The sequence below is a fragment of the Erinaceus europaeus genome, chromosome 20, assembly GCF_950295315.1.
Source record: "Erinaceus europaeus chromosome 20, mEriEur2.1, whole genome shotgun sequence".
In the NCBI taxonomy this organism is placed as follows: Eukaryota; Metazoa; Chordata; class Mammalia; order Eulipotyphla; family Erinaceidae; genus Erinaceus; species Erinaceus europaeus.
The window spans coordinates 39,197,139-39,211,544 of record NC_080181.1 but is presented as its reverse complement, the minus strand read 5'-3'; the positions used below and the strand labels follow the sequence as shown (position 1 = coordinate 39,211,544).

Genomic DNA, 14,406 nt, shown 5'->3' with positions numbered 1-14,406 from the left:
GCCAAAGTATTTGGCAATTGGGTTAACTTTGAAAATCCCACTGTTAGGATCTTCTGGATCATACCAGACCTCACCATGATTTGTGTCCTTTTATGCTATTTACATATAGCTGTATCTTATAAAGCAACTGGGGCAGTCTCTATCATTGCATCTTTATGGTCTCGATTATTTTTTAACTCCAGCAGGAAAGTTCTTTCCAAATTAGTAACATTTAGAATTAATAGTAGTGATATGATATCTAAAATGTGTATAATATTACACAAATTAATAGAATCTGGAGGGGCTGCACTATGTAAATGGAAATGGTTTCTGCAACTAGAAAAAAATCCACAAATGGAAAAGAAGATGAAATTCAAAGATTATTTTATTTTTTAAATTAATGATTTAATATTGATATATTATAACAGGATATAATTTCACACTATTCCCACCACCACAGTTCTGTGTCCTCATTCCCTCCATTGGAAACTGCAGTAATTCTCCCAAGGTCACAGATATGAATTGACTATTATTTCTAGAACTATCTATATTTATATGTATTCCCATTCTTTCTTTTCTCTCTCTTTCTTTCTTTCTTTCTTTCTTTCTTCCTTTCTTTCTTTCTTTCTTTCTTTCTTTCTTTCTTTCTTTCTTTCTTTCTTTCTTTTGCCTCCAGGGTTATTGCTAAGGCTTGGTGCCTGCACTATGAATCCACTGCTCCTGAAGGTTATTTTTTTCTTTTTGTTGCCTTTGTTGTTCTTTTGTTGCCCTTGTTGTTTATCGTTGTTGTTGTTATTATTATTGTTGTTATTGCTGTCATTGTTGGATAGGACAGAGAGAAATGGAGAGAGAAGTGGAAGACAGAGAGGGGGAGAGAAAGATAGACACCTGCAAACCTACTTCACCGCCTGTGATGCTATTCCCCTGCAGTTGGGGAGCTGGGAACTCGAACCAGGATCCTTATGGTAGCCCTTGCACATAGCACCATGTGTGCTTAACCTGCTGTGCTACCACCCAGCCTGTCCCATTCTTTCTTTAGTCCTGCTTTCTCATCCTTTCTAAATCACACCTACACCTATTAGTACTTCTAAATGTCTTTTCGCTTTTTCCTCTTCTATCTCAGGGTCCTGATGGAATTGGAGTTCAAAGCCCTATGGTCATCCTCCTCTAATGTTTCTCCTTCTCCGGGAGAATGGACCAAAGTTGATTTTTAATTTGAGACCCATCAAGCCTTAGTCTGTAGCTGATGGCCCCTTGACTGAGTCCATAAGAACAATACTTATATCTGTTTTATAACCCTTAGAGTCAGTCCAGACATCTGATAAGTGCTTGCTAAATGAATGAATTATTATTTTTTAATATTTATTTATTTATTCCCTTTTGTTACCCTTGTTGTTTTATTGTTGTAGTTATTATTTATGGCGCTGTTGTTGGATAGGACAGAGAGAAATGGAGAGAGGAGGGGAAGACAGAGAAGGGGAGAGAAAGATAGACACCTGCAGACCTGCTTCACCGCCTGTGAAGTGACTCCCCTGCAGGTGGGGTGCCTGGGGCTCTAACTGGGATCCTTAGCCGGTCCTTGTGCTTTGCGCCATGTGCGCTTAACTCGCTGCACTGCTGCCTGACTCCTGAATGAATTATTTTTAAATCATTCTTTCTCTTTTAAAAAGACCTTTTTAAAATATTTATTTATTTATTTATTTATTTTTAGTATAGATAGAAAGAAATTGAGTTAGGAGAGAGACATTAAGAGGGTGGGAGACAGAGAGATGCCTACAGCATTGTTTCACCACTTTTGAAGCCCCCCCCCCAGGTGAGGACCAGGGGCTTGAACCTGGGTCCTTGCACATCATAATGTGTGCACTCAACCAACGGCACTGCCATCTGCTCCCTAAATGAATGAATTTTATTCATGATTATCTTCACTGTTTCTCTAGATGAGAAAGATTTTTGTGAACACATGTATCCTGCATTCCCTAACATTTTATTTTAGCACATCTTTCAGTTACTGTTTCCCTTACAGAACCACTTCTCTTGCTCTAATAAATACTATTAATAACATTTATTTGGTGTTTCTCTCTTTTCAAGACTTTAATCTTGACATTAATCCAATGAGACATGGGTCACATTACCTAAACTTACTGTTAATGGATATAAAACTCTTCAGTCTCAAGTTATAGTCCAAGATGATCAAAATCAGTGTGAGCTATGTTAACATCTAAAGTGTAAAACTAATGCATTTCAAATCATGTCCTCCTTCTTTTGTCCATGGTGTCTTCAAACTTTGCTCCATTTATACCAAATGTCATTAGTGATGCTGCCTTACAGAAGGAGCATCCATGTTTACTGTGTGAATGGATGTGAACCTTTTGGCAATTTAAGAGCCCTGATATATCTGCAATAATATGAAATAGCTATTCTTTGTTATCAGTCATCTTACACACTAATTCCTCCAAGTGTGTGAATAATTCCTTAATCTTCTTTTCATCTTGAACTTTCCCATTTCCACTGGGTATTTCACAGTGGATATTCCTCATTGTCCACAATAACAGCCACACCATGCACCTATGAAAAGAGAATCTTTTTAATGTTGCAGAAAACCTTTTCTCTGAAAGGAGTCAGAACTCCTTACTCAGGAATCTAAAGAAAATCTTTGTGCCTCACCTTGAAAAGTCTTACAAGCTTCACATTAGTGCAGTTTTCCATGCATCAGGGAGCCAGGCACAGTTTGCTCCATCTGTGTTATGGAGATGGTATGTGGAGGGCAGGTGTACCTTGCCAAGGTGTTGTCCCAGGTAGTGGGATGCTATTCTAGGATCTTCAGAATGGTCGCTCCCACGAGTCTTTGACTAGAAGCCCCTGTAGTGGCATTGTGGAGCATGAGGTCAGGGGCTGGCCAGTCTGAGTTAGGGAAACATGATGAGATTGTTGTGGAGATCCATGGTGAGTCATGAACCTGCATAAAGCACTGGGCTGTAGAGAAAGAAGGGTTGCCACATCAGGGCATAATGATTGATTGCATGTCAGCACTAAGGAAGGGGAGAAGTCAAGGGTGACCCGTGGACCAGTGGAGTCCATTCATCCTCTAGGTATTAGTGAGCTCCTGCTATGCACTTTCAGAAGATCCTGAGACATTGCAGACAGGATGGTGAATGGAAAGACTCAGGCCACAGTGTACACCACTTGAAATCCCATGTTCTGAAATGTTCAACCATCAGTGTTACAACTTCTGATCAGTTCTTTTGGGGGAAAAAATTACACATATGCAGTTGACTCCACAGTCAAAGTTTCCTAATTTGAGGAGGAGAGAGCATTGGTATGAGACCTCTGAATGCCCAGATCATAGGGACCTTTGTAGGGGGTGTTTGGATTTTAATTTTGGTTTAGAAGAAAAGATAGGGGAGATGCTACACAGGTAAATGATGTTGTTAATATTTCAAAAATAGATCTATGTCCTGACTCTGCAGGGGGAAAGCTATGTGAGTGGTGAAGCGATGTTGAGATGTCTCTCTGTCTGTCTCCATCTCTCTCCCTCCTTCCCTCTGGATTTCTGGATGTCTCTATTCAATAAAGACGAAAAAAAAAGATTAAAAAAAAGAACCCCAGGAAGGTTTAAAGGCCAATTTGTTCTCCTCAGAGACAGCAGAATGCACCTGTAAATACTGTCATAAGTTCCTTGTGCCCCCTGCCCACTCCACTCAGATTTATCTCTTAAAAGTCTTTCCTCATTGTGTTAGAATGTGGTTTTGGAAATACTCATTCAGAGGGGCCGGGTGGTGGCACAAATGGTTAAATGCACATGTTACAATGCACAAGAACCCAGGTTCAAGCCTCGGGTCCCCACCTGTAGGGGGAAAGCTCTGTGCGTGTTGAAGCAGGGTTGCAGGTGTCTCTCTGTCTGTCTCCTTCTCTATCTCCTCCATTCCCTCTGATTTCTGGCTGTCTTTAACCAATAAATAAATAAATAAAAGATTTTAAAAAATGAAACAAATGTTAAAATACTCATTCAGTTGTGCTTGGTTAGGTGTGCTTGGTTAGATTAAGATGAGGTCACACTCAGTTTGGGAAGACCCTCAGCCAGTACATCTGGTATATTTATAAAAGGGGAAATCTGGAGACAGATGACCACATGTGGGGTCACTATGAGAAGATGAACCAATGATCACAAGGAGAGGAAGACTCAAGGTTGCCTCTAAAGCACTAGTAGTCACTTGAGATAGTTCTGAAACACATCCTTCCTCCTATTCCTTTTGGAGCCAACTTTGCTGACACTTGAATCTTGAACTTCAAGCCTTCAGTTCCCTAATCTTGCTGTTGTCCTAAATTCCAACTTGCCTTGGAACTTTAGGTGGGGTCCTCGAGTGACTTGGACAGTTGAATCTGCATCTAATGTGTCAGTGGCAGCCTCTCTTTGGGAATGACCAGTTGCTTCCCCAGTATCTGCAGTGTGAGTGTTGAGGAGTAACTTTTTAATGTATTTTTGGAAAAAAAAATGTCAGGTGGCACAAACAAATAGTGCTGTCTTTCATATCCATCTCCAAGGGGCCATTCTTGATATGCTGATGGCCCATTAATGCTACTGAGACTTAAAACCACAATTGCAATTTGAATGTGGCATTCCCTGGAACTTCTTTAGGCCACCTACCTAGGAAAATTTCTTCTTGTCTTATTAGCTCCCCAGGAAGTTAGCCCTCCTTTAAATCTTTAAGCTTTCTTTCTCTCACTCTGTGCAACTTGTTTCTCCTTCCTTTACCTCTTGTAAATCCCAGTTTGGGTTGCACAGCTTACCTAGCTGCCCATGTCCCTGCACATGGTGTGGCCTTGCCATTCATGGCAGCAGAGTTGGGTGTGGATGAAACTTGTGTCCTTGGGATTTGGTTAGTAGCACAGCAGGTTAAGTGCTCATGGCGCAAAGTGCAAGGATCTACTAAGGATCCCGGTTTGAGCCCCCCCCCCACCTCCCCACCTGTAGGGGAGTCGCTTTACAGGTGGTGAAGCAGGTCTGCAGGTGTCTATCTGTCTCTCCCCCTCTCTGTCTTCCCCTCCTCTCTCCATTTCTCTCTGTCCTATCCAACAACAATGACATCAATAACAGCAATAATAACTACAACAACAATGAAAAACAACAAGGGCAACAAAAGGGAAAATAAAAAATATAAAAAAATTAAAAAAAAGAAAGAAACTTGTGTCCTGAGCAAGGTGGGAATCCAACTGACCCTGCACCCTCTGCAGAGCTCACTGCTGTGAGCTTCATTAGTGTGCCTGTGACTAGAGGGTCCCTATTTCTATTTCTTTTTTTAAATATTTATTTATTCATTTTCCCTTTTGTTACCCTTGTTGTTTTTTATTATTGTTGTTGTTCTTGATGTTGTTCTTGTTGGATAGGACAGAGAGAGGAAGGGAAGACAGAGGGGGGAGAGAAAGATAGACACCTACAGACCTGCCTCACCGCCTGTGAAGCGACTCCCCTGCAGGTGGGGGGCCGGGGGCTCAAACCAGGATCCTTAAGCAGTCCTTGCACTTAGCTAAGCCACCTGTGCTTAACCTGCTGGTCTATCACCAGACTCCCTCTATTTCTATTTCTTATTTCTTATTTCTTATTTCTTATTTCTTATTTCTTATTTCTATACAAATGATGATGGGTGCTTTGTTCACCAATCAGTATTTGAAATTAAGTACAGATGCTGAAGGATTACAGTCTGCCAGGTTGGCTCCTTAGGGTAGAACTCACTGCTCCCAGGTCAAGTGGGTGCCCCATGGAAAGGGAAGTGTAAGTGGGACTGTTGAAGAAAAGCAGCCTCTGCTCTCTTTCTTTTCTTTTCTTTTTTTTAAAGATTTTATTTATTTGTGAGAAAGATAGGAGGAAAGAGAAAGAACCAGACATCACTCTGGCACATGTGCTGCTGGGAATCGAACTCGGGACCTTGTGCTTGAGAGTCCAGAGTGTTATCACTGCACCACCTCCCAGAACACCTCTTCTCTCTTTCTAATCAGCCATCTTCAGATTATAAGCCTAAAATACAAAGAGGGAATTTGATTTAATTAATTATTTTATTTTATTTTGCTTCCAGGGTTATTGCTGGAGCTCCAACTGGTACTGGAGCTCCACTGCTCCTTGCAGAAACCCCCCCCCCCATCTTATTAGATAGGACAGAGAAGAGTTAAGAAGGGAAGGGGAGACAGAGAGGAAGAGAGAAAGATAGACACCTGAAGACCTGCTTCACCACTTATGAAACAATGCCCAGGCAGATGGGGAGCCGGGATTCAAACCCAGATCCATGCTCAGTCCTTATGCTTAGTATTATATATGCTTAATGGGGTATACCACTGCTTGGCCCCTGAAATTTTGATTTTATAATACCAGAGACATTCTTTTTAAAACTTCCTGCCAACAATTAATTTTCCCAGTGAGGTGCAATCACTCACGTTTGTTTCAGACTCTAATCTGCTCCATCCTTCTCTTTCGTAATACCCAAGGCTAAAGATAGCCTCCCCCTTGAAGCTATGCAAGGGAATGAAAATGAAGTGGAGTTACCAAAGAAAGCAGTGAAATGCTGTTCTGCCCCCCTCCCCACTTTTTAACTTCAAAGTTACAAGTTGGAGATTTTTGAGCAAGACATCTGAATGAGGAAGGCAATTAAGATTAAAGCATTTGAAAGGAACTTACATGAGATCAAAAAGTGACCCTGTGAATTACTTTCGACTTTCACATTCTGAGTCGCTCTGTCACACACTGATGAAACTGGCCTCCAGTACCCCATCTCTGTGGAGAGCTGACCTTTCTGTGAGGTACCTGTTAGAGGAAAACTGATATGTTAGCTGCATTTGCAGGTTATATTTACTGAATGGATTTCTCTCTTATGGGACAGAAAACCCCTCCCCCAAACAAAGAGGTTTAGATGCTATTGCTTATTATTTTATTCACCAGGGTTATTATTGGGGCTAGGTTCCTGCATCATGGTCTATGACTGCTGACTGCTGGTAGTTATTTTTTTCCCCCTGTTGATAGAGGGTGAAAGATAGAAAGATAGATGAGTGGGAGTAGGTAACATAATGGTTATGCAAAGAAACTCTTATGCCTGAGTCTGGCTCCAGAGTCTCAGGTTCAGTCCCCTACACCACCATAAGTCAAGAGCTGAACAGTGCTCTGGTTAAAAAAATAAAGTAAAAAAGAATGATAAATTATAGATAGATAGATAGATAAAAGATATCTGCAACTTAAATATTCCTTATCTGCTCTTATCTGCTCTTAAATATTCCTTATCTGCTCTTAAATATTCCTCCTGCATCTGGGGACTAGAAACTTGAACCTAGAACCCTGTGCATGCTAATCTGTGCACGCTATGGGGTGCACTACCTCCCAACCACAGATCTCTCCATTATCTGTACCATACACATTAAACATTTTGCAAGTTTGAAAATTGTGGATTTGGGGTCTGGGCAATAGTGCAATGGATTAAGCACAAATGGCATGAAGCACAAGGACTGGCGTAAGGATCCCAGTTCGAGCCCCCGACTCCCCACCTGCAGGGTGGTTGCCTCACAAATGTTGAAGCAGGTCTGTGGGTGTCTTTCTCTCCCCCCTCTGTCTTTCCCTCCTCTTTTGATTTTTCTCTGTCCTATCAAACAACAATGACATAAATAACAACAGTTATAATAACCGCAACAATGATAAAACAACACGGGCAACAAAAGGGGAGAGTAAATAGCCTCCAGGGGCAGTGGATTTGTAGTGCAGGCACTGAGCCCCAGCAATAAACCTGGAGACAAAAAAAATGTGGGTTGAACTGAATTTGATAGGATCTTTTTTTGAACTGAATTTGATAGGATCTTTTTTTTTTTTTACATTTTATGTCATCTTTATTTTCTTAAAAATATGGAATGATTCATGAATTTGTGTGTCATTCATGCTCAGGGTTGCTAATCTTTTCTGTATCATTCCAATTTTAGTATATGTACTGCTGCAGCGAGCATGATAGGATCCTTCTTTATATCTTAATTATTATTATTATTTTTTAATGGGAGGTTAATAGTTTACAGGAAAGTTGTTAACACATGGATGCAATTTCTCATCTCACCAACACAGGTGTCTGCAAAACACTCTCACTCCACAATCAACGTGTCAGGACCTGAAAGCTTCTCCTCCCTGCAGCCCTCTCCCTGCCCTCCTTCCCCAGTGTCATTTGATGTTTTGCTGTACTACACCAAACTAGTCCAAGTTGTACTTTTTGTTTTTCCTTTCTGTGCTTGTTTCATGAATTCTGCCCATGAGTGAGATCATCCTATATTCATCCTTCACTTTCTGGCTTATCTCACTGAACATGATTCCTTCAAGCTCCATTTAAAATAAGGTGAAGATGATGACTTCATCATTCTTAATAACTGAATAGTATTCCATTATGTATATATACCACAGCTTTCTTAGCCACTCACCTGTTGTGGAACCCTTTATTTTTTTGGTAATTTTAAAATTTTATTAGTGATTTAATATTGATTTACAACATTATGAGATAATAGGGATATAATTCCATGCTGTTTCCACCACCAGAGTTCTGTATCCCTATTCCCTCCATTAGAAACTGTAATAGTTCTCCCAAGGACACAGATATGCATTGACTAATGACATATATATATATATATATATATATCCATTTTTTTCCTTATGGTCCTGTCTTCTCTTCCTTTCTAAGTCACACGTACATCTATTCCTACTTCTAAATGACCTTCCTTTTTTCCTCTTCTCTCTCTGGGTCTCTCTGGGTCCTGATGATGGGTTCAGAGCCCTCTAGTCATCTTCCCTTAACATTTCTCCTCTTTTGAGTGTATGGACCAGAATTCAAGAACTTGTTACTCAATCCATAAAAACCTGGGAAACACCTCCAAATACCTGCCCCTCCTGGCATTCCAGCAACTGGCATTGAATTAGTATGTGATCACTGACTACTAATTTAGTGCCAGTTGATGTGTTAAGAATAAAACTAAACAACCCAAGGGATAGACTCAAGAAGATATGTATTGATTCACATGATCATGTCTTACTAATAAGCAAGTCAAGATGAATGGCTTGAAGAAATGTAGAGGAGAGCTTTGATGTGATATTACAAAGCAACTTGGCCTAGATCAGGGATCTTTAAAGATAGACTTTTAGAACTGACTGGACGAGCTGAAATCAGACAGGTTGGATGGGTAGGAGGGAAGGTTGGGGGTGGGACTGGATCACCAAGAGGGAACTTCAAAGAACTTTGTGCTGATACTATATCCCGGACTTCAGCAAAGGACTACTTTTTGCCAACTCTGAACAGGGGGCATGTTTCAGAAATTCAGACTCCATTCTCCATCCCAATGACTTGCAAATAACCTACAGGCATCTATTCATCCATTGCCTCTTTCTGAAGCATACCTACTGCAAGATAAACTATCTAGAATGAATGAAGTGATAAATGCTTTAGCAACAATCAGTTTAAGCAGCTTTCGGCTAGAGCACAACACCATAAATCTGCTGAAATTGCTGGATGTCAGGGACATCAGCTACAGCCGTGCTTTCCTTTGTCAAAAGTAGATGCACATTCAGTGCAGAAGAGAGCAAGGAGCCCAGTTTTCCAAGTATGAAGCAACTTCTTATTTTTATTGTTCTCAGAGACCCCAGGAATTTGGTATTCCCAGTGTCTTTAGCATCAGGAAACCAAGCCCTGGTCTGTCCACTTAGAAACAGCATTTGCTCTGCAGGATAGCATTAGTTCAGTTTGCAGAAAAACTGAGTCCTTACCACAAGTGCCTAGAGAAGCCCTGGTTGACCTGCACAGCCTTTGTCTCCCCAGCTACAAATGGAGATGCTGGTTTTGCTTGGTATGTCAGATGGTGTGGTGGGTGTGAGCTTTACTCAAAAGCTTCAGAGAGTGCAGACTTAAGGTGTGATTTAGACAACTCTTTTATTTCTACTTCCTCAGTGTTGCTCTCACTTCTTATGTTCCTTAGCAAGGGAGGAAACAGCCTTCGAATTTCCTTGACTGTTTTTCAAACCTCTCTCTCTCTCTTTCTGTGTGTGTGTGTGTGTGTGTGTGTGTGTGTGTGACTGTTTCTCAAACCTCTCTCTTTCTCTGTGTGTGTGTGTGATGTTTTTCAACCCCCCTCTCTCCTGTGTGTGTATGTGTGTGTGTGTGTGTGTGTGTGTGTGTGTGTGTGTATGTGTGTTGTGGTCTTGGAGAAGTTTTCTCATCTCCTGTTCATGTTTCATTGCTTTTAGATGTGGGGGATATGTTGGTTTTTTTTTTTTATGTCTGAAAATAAGCATTTACTTTTAAAATATGATTCTAATCTGGAATGCAAGAGAACATTCATAGCATGTTTGTCTTCCAGCATTTTTCCTTTTGCTTTGTCCATTCTTCTCCTTCTCCTTTTCCTTCTTCCTCCTCCTCCTCCTCCTTTTTAGAGGTAGAGTATAAGTAGGCACTGTTGGATGTCTTGAGTAAAATTGTATCCAAGCAAAGCTATCTCTGTAGCATTACTTACATGTCTGTCTTGCTTCATCATTTTTCTTATTTCTCTAGTGACTCTTCTCTTTAATACTTAGAGAGGGTAAAAGACCTGTAAGGTAATGTCTGCAGTGAGCGCATATGGTATCAGTTGCTTATTCAGCTAGTTGTTACATATTTTTTCTTCCTTGTTTCCATCCCAGAGATAAGCTGCCATACATTTAAAACCCAAGATACTGAACATCTTTAGGTGACTGTGCTCTTTCAGAACATTCTGGATAAATATTCCTATCCTGTGAGAATTTCCAGTCTTATTAAGAAATACGAAGTTCAGAAGTCCACTTCTAGGGAAAATAGATATCACAGGACATATAAGAGTCAGGTCACTTACTGTAATCACTAGGTAGCACTGAACAAGCAGGTACCTATGGCCTTGCTCAGAGAGAGCACCCAGGTCAGGTCACAGTTAATTATGTCAATCATCTGGATTATATAATGTGTTCATTATTCTCAGTTGCTATATGCCTAGTGCATGTGAAAAACTTCAGCTGAAAAAATATCAGTTCCTTTTTATTTTTAAGAAAAAATAATAACTGTTCTATATATTGAATAAAGGAAATAGGAATTTTTAGTGCTGGAGCCTTATTTGGCCGTGTACTTTTTTTTTATGGTTTTCAAATTTATACTTTGCAAGAACTTAGGTAAGACAGTGTGCAGATACTGAGAGATCTAGTCAGGCTCTGTTTCAAGAGAAATATGCTGAAAATAATTTCAGATTTGCTATTGGACTGCAACCTACAATGCTGATCTGGGCGAGGCAGTGAGAATCTCTGTCTGCTAAAAATGGGAGTCAAGATGGATGGCCGCAGATGAGGGACAACAGTTAATTGCACACTTTGTCTTTATTCAGATCTGTTAGGGCTTCATCAGAGGTCATTTTGCTGAATGTTTTGAGCTGGGGCTAAGAATTTAATTTGCACAACAACTGAATTACAGAAAATGAGAGAATCAGATAAACAGGAGGCCAAGCAAATTAATTGAAGACATAGTATTTATATTTATTCAAGTGAGAGGAACATGCAGTTGGCAAGGTACACCCTTGGTGGGTCCCCAGTGGCTCAGACAAGGGGTGAATGAGGTCCCTCCAGGGAGGTGGGTGAACTCTTCAGCCTCCTCCTCGGAGGCTCTGGGCAGGGTCTCTGCAAGGGGTGGAGTAGGGGGAATGTGTGCCCATAGCACATGGGCATAGGAATCTCTAGAGAAATATACATAAACTTCAAGTGCTGCAGTCACAGCAGGCCTTCTGAGCTGCTGGCTAGACGGGATATATTTAGAAAGATCACTGAAAGCCCACCTGATCCCCAACAGCAGAGCCCTCTGGGGGGATGTCACTGCCTGGGCGCTGCACATAATCTTTCCAGGTAAACTTTATGCAGACAGCCTGGTCCTGCTTCCTTCAGGTCCTCTATCCAGACCTACCCCCCCCCCCAATAATTTGAGCTGAGAACACTCAGATTTCAGTCTCCTGAGACAGAAGTTGATACTAATAGTATCAAATTATGAGGTCCTCTCATCTGTTGTTGCCCTCAGAGCAGAGCATGTAATGCTCCTTTACAAAGAAAGATATCTTTCTTTTCAGCAACCATCTGAAAATTGAAAGACACTTAAAATTTCCAGCCTCCTTCACCTCCATGCAGTGGGGTTAGTCCTGTCACTGTGCTACAATTCTATGACAACCATGTCCTAACATGTCTGAGCTCTGAATATGCTAGCCCATGAAGGACAGCATCTGAGACTGCCCGGGAGTCCTGGGCTACCCCTGACTTCCCATCTGTTCTAGGCCAAGCTCAACCCAGGACTTGACTTGGATTGGCGTTCACTGTATTTGCAAGGAAGCAGCCTTGCCTTTTCGAGATCTTATGCAGGGGGCTGAGTGGTCATGTCATAACTTACCTGGGAGGGCACCTGCCAATCTGGCACACCGTGAAGCTTTAGTACTGTGGTGATAACTGCAGTCATGTTCTATATGAAACTTTCCATCCCTACCACCCACGTGAGGGTTGGGGGTTTGGGACAGGGAGGGGAGTGCTGGCATCTTAAAACTCTGGTCCTTGCATAGGTCAATTTCTAATCTTAGAGTTTCCAAGTTTGCAACTCACTTCCCTCTCAGGAACCTTAACCCATCACTTGTGTGTGTTCATGTCTGACTGCAAGAATTTAGAACACAGAAGGATGCCAGCTGAGAACACTGCAGGAATCAGTCCTGATCACAGATCAAACAAATATAGGCTCAGTCCCTCATTCCCAACTGTTGAATAGTGTGCTTCCCCCCACCCCCGTATTTTGAAAAGTGAGCAAAGTAAAATGTCCATCAGATCTAGAATGACACTGATTTTGGGGTATAAAAATAGGCATATTTAGTTCAATAGCTAGTTTTGAGAATAGCCCATTGTGAAAGACCAGGTCCTCCACTCTTGCCTTCCCTCACAAAGAAAGAAGTAACAAGTAATTTGCATGTTCAAATTACTAGAAAGATGGGGTTTGGGGAAGTGTTAGTTGGGTGGATAGGGATCAGGGAGTGGGGATGACATGCAAGCAATACAGGGTGGCACAGCCAGACAGTGTGCCCTCCCTGAACCTCCTTTTTATCATTATTAAACCCTATTACAGAGAGGTCAACTGTAGGCTAATGAGATAATTTCACAAGTGTCTGTGCTGCTTTCTGACATGTTAAATAAGGCCCAAGACGAGTGAGTTTCTCTTCTGTGTCCTGAAATGGGCCTTTTTAAAAACAAGAGTCTTTTTTTAAATATTTATTTTATTTATTTATTCCCTTTTGTTGCCCTTGTTGTTTTATTGTTGTTGTTGTTGGATAGGACAGAGAGAAATGGAGAGAGGAGGGGAAGACAGAGAGGAGGAGAGAAAGATAGACACCTGCAGAGCTGCTTCACCGTCTGTGAAGGGACTCCCCTGCAGGTGGGGAGCCAGGGTTCGAACCAGGATCCTTATGCCGGTCCTTGTGCTTTGCGCCACCTGCGCTTAACCCGCTGCGCTATAGCCCAGCTCCCAAAAACAAGAGTCTTATAGTATAACCAGAAGATTTTAGTCTCAGTAGCTGTTCACTCTTGTTCCGTGATTTCAGATTATTTTTTTCCCTGGTCATCTTTATTTACTGGATAGAGACAGCCAGAAATCAAGAGGGTAGAGGGAAATAGAGGAGGAGAGAGACAAGGAGACAACTTGCAGCACAGCTTTACCACTTGCAAAGCTTTTCCCCCTTCGGGTGGGAACTAGGGCATCTTAAGGGAGACTTACTCTCTAAAATGGACATGGAATCAAGTAGTGGTCACTCTATAGATGACACATGAGATTAGCTTTGGAAAAAGATAAGCCCTCAATATGGAAGAATATTTGCATGGGGCTGTTTCTTCTCCTTATGCTGCTCTTGCATCTGGGGCTCTGCCTAAGTCCCTTGGATTGTGTGGGTTGACTCCCTAGCGCACTCTGCCTTTTCCCTTAGGGTGGTCACAGGTTTCACCAGGACCAAAGCCTCCTGCTCTCTCCCTCCCCATGAGCTGTGAGGGGGGTTTCTGTGCAGCTGCCTCTATGCTACTCTTCGGAGACTCAGATTCTCCTGTCCTCCCTGTGCTGTTAGATTATTAAAGCACCATCTCAGGGTAACTCTTTGGAGTATCTATCTCCATAGTTTTACCAACAGTAAAACCAACTGCCCTGCAAGTGGTACAGTTTGATCTCTGGCTTTGCATGGGCCAGCGTGGTTCTCTGGCTGTCTCTCTTTCTCTGCCATCAATAAGACAAACTAAATAACAAACAGCAACAAAAAGCTAGCAAAGCCACAGCCAACCAAGGAGTACAAGGCTTCTTTAGATTAATAAAGTAGTGACGAGATCTGGAATGACACTGACTTTTTTTTTTTTTCAATTCTGTTGTAACT

The 14,406-nt window shown here is 41.6% G+C and overlaps 1 protein-coding gene and 1 non-coding gene across 3 annotated transcripts in view; one reads left to right on the top strand and one right to left on the bottom strand.

Annotated features, from left to right (window-relative positions):
• The window catches only part of GABRG3 (gamma-aminobutyric acid type A receptor subunit gamma3), a 671,194-nt gene that overhangs the window by 69,882 nt on the left and 586,906 nt on the right, over positions 1 to 14,406 (top strand). The window lies entirely within an intron of this gene.
• Positions 7,850 to 7,953, bottom strand: LOC132535029 (U6 spliceosomal RNA). Its single transcript, XR_009546817.1, has one exon. It is a non-coding gene; the product is annotated as a U6 spliceosomal RNA (small nuclear RNA).